A 3,221-nucleotide genomic window follows, 5' to 3' on the forward strand; every position below is an offset into this window, starting at 1 on the left:
CCCTCCGCCCTCCGCCACAAGTTGATGTCTGGGCTGCAGTGGCCCAGAATCGTCAGAATATTCCAGTGCTCCTTGCAGTTGACATCTCTCGTTGGTAGACTAAGCCTTGGCTTTCGTGTACTAAGGGAGGTGGCAGCTCGAAGCCAATATTCCAGCATCATTATTATTATTTTGCTATTACTCACTTGTCTTAACGTAACTTTTCATTTGCCAGTGATTATTCTTATTATTTTGTTTGTTGACTTGTCTTGTATATTTTATACTTAATTTTATTCATGTCTTGTTTTTCTAACGTAATTAAAATTTCATTGTTAAATTTACTTGTGTTGTGTGTGTCTTCCCATTACCTTACCACAGACGAAAGTTCCAGCTTTTTCTCTTTTTTTTCTTTAATGTGACGAGGCCCTGCCCCTAGCTCTTGAAACAGCCGAACACCAACGCTTTACCGTCACAATATATATATACATTATTAATAGTAGTAATGGTAAGGTCTTCTCACAGACATAATAACTTAGGATAAAAATCCACACTCGTGTATTTGTGAATTTTATGTAAGGAATTTACTGCAAGTGTTTCACACTCTCCTGAGTGCTTTATCAAGGTCTAAGTGTGTGACTAGAACGAGACTTGCACCTCAATGGCTAATGAGGCTGCGTTATCCTGTTTTTGTTGTTGTTGTTGTTTTAGATTCAGCAACTGGGAACAAAATGTTCCAAGTAGCACGGGCTATGGTGAGCCCTCATTGGACTTACTGGCACAGGAACATAGCTGTAACTTAGCTGATATCCTAGGTCCAGTTCTCTTATCCTTCTTGACCTCCTGTAATCCTGCTATCTTGGGGACTGGAGTTGTTATTAATAATGTTCATCTGGATGGTAGCCCTCGTAACCCTCTCCATAACCCCAAGGAACGTGGCTAGCGGGACACTTTCATTCATCCATTGATTGAGATGTAATTTTAATTCACTCAGAGTCATTTTCCTGGTAAAGTTATCCTCTGAAGTAAAGCTTTAGTTACCAGTGAAAGTATTCAGAGTATATATATTACAACCCCTCCCACTACCCGTATAGTTCTACTATTATTTCTTGTATAGATTATTTCACATTTTTTAAAGTCAATATTGTGATCCTTTTCCCAACTATGGTTAGCTCCAGCACTGTTGCCAGCCATGATTCTACACGCTTTCTTATGTTCTTCAATTCTGATCTCCAGTTTACGCCCAGTTTCCAACACACAGACTCCATTACAATCTCTACAATGTAATATATAAACTCCTTCCAGATTATTATTATCTCTTACTCTATCACACACTCAGACCACACACTAACATCTTGGTAAAGCACTCAGGAGAGTGCGAAAGACTTGGTGTAAATTCCTTACATAAATTTCACAAATATATAAGCGTGATTTTCATTCATTATTATTATTATTATTATTATTATTATTATTATTATTATTATTATTATTGTTATTATTATTAGTTCAGTGAAGTATCTTGAAAAATTTACTCTTTTCAAAATATAATTGTTAGCCTGTAAATATAGTTTTTTTTGGTGAAAATATTCGTTTTCTCTTTCTCGGAACGAGATGGAAAACTATTCAACTGCTGTTGCGTTCGGCCGATGAAGACATTACCTATCTATTTCATGCTTTTCCAACTACCTCATAAGTATGTTATATTGTTAATTTTACCTGGAACGTTGGGTCCTATAATCATACAAGGAATACTTTTGTTATTAAATATCTTAGAGTATTAACTCATTAGCACATCACCAATAATTGTTGGTGGTGTGCATGATAGACTATAATAATTAATAATAATAATTCATTATATCGGGGGACAGGCAGCCTGAGTGTGTATATACGTTAGGCTTATATAGAATTACTGACCCCTCTCTCCAAGGTCGAACTACTGACCCCTCCCGAGGATGCAGTCCCATAACAAGCAGACTAACTCCTGGGTCCCCACTTACTGCTAGGTGAACAGGTGCTAGGTGATACGAAATGCGCCCAAACATTTTTGTCTCGCGCGGGATTCGAACCCGGAGTTCTAGATTGTGAGTGGAGAACGAACCTGACTGTATCACCGGTACCCTAAAATTGTTTACCAGTTTCTCTGATCAATAATTCATGTCATATGCTCAGATCAATAATATTTTTAATATATCTCAGCTCAATCAAATATTTTATTGAATATATGTTTAAATCTCGACAATAAAGGTGTATTACAGAAAGTCCTGATTTAAAGGTATCCGTATTATTTATAAACTTGTTAAACAGAAAAGAAAATTAATTGGACATTTAGACTATCGGTATCATGGAATCAGTGATGGAGATGAAGTGGCTTTATAACTCGTGATGTTAATATTTCCCTAAAGGATAATATGATGAAGTGTTACCACAACGTTTAAGGTTCGACAAAAGAACTGTTTACCACAACGTTCAAGACGAAATTGAACGTTGTTAAATTAATTGAACGTTGAACGTTGAAATTGAACGTTGTTATGTTAAATTAATTAACATACGAAATGTTAATTACAACGTTCAAGACACAATTTACAAATGGTTTCCCAAATGTTCCCGAAAGTTTGAAATCCAAAAATTTGGATTTGAAGCTTTTAAGTTCAAAGCTTCAGACCTATACAAACACAAAGCTTTCATCCCGATCCAAGCTACATGGTCCAGTGTCTGGCACTAGAGCACGAACACCTATATATTATGTCAATGGTGACCGCTCCTCACACCAGATAATAGAGAAGCGACGACGTTAAGGTCCAGGACGGACCGAAAGGTCATCGCTCTTGCATTTTCTGTCGTGTGGTTTGGTCACCACATCTTCAGCCTCGGTATTGTGACTTATCGTCCGTTATGTCCATGACCAACATCAACACAAACACAGGACGGGACCAACATCAACACAAACACTGGACGGGACCAACATCAACACAAACAATGGACGGGACCAACATCAACACAAACACTGGACGGGACCAACATCATCACAAACACTGGACGGGACCAACATCAACACAAACAATGGACGGGACCAACATCAACACAAACACTGGACGGGACCATCATCAACACAAACAATGGACGGGACCAACATCAACACAAACACTGGACGGGACCATCATCAACACAAACAATGGACGGGACCAACATCAACACAAACACAGGACGGGACTAACATCAACACAAACACAGGACGGGACCAACAT

The sequence above is a fragment of the Procambarus clarkii genome, chromosome 42 (genome assembly GCF_040958095.1).
Source record: "Procambarus clarkii isolate CNS0578487 chromosome 42, FALCON_Pclarkii_2.0, whole genome shotgun sequence".
Classification (NCBI taxonomy): Eukaryota; Metazoa; Arthropoda; class Malacostraca; order Decapoda; family Cambaridae; genus Procambarus; species Procambarus clarkii.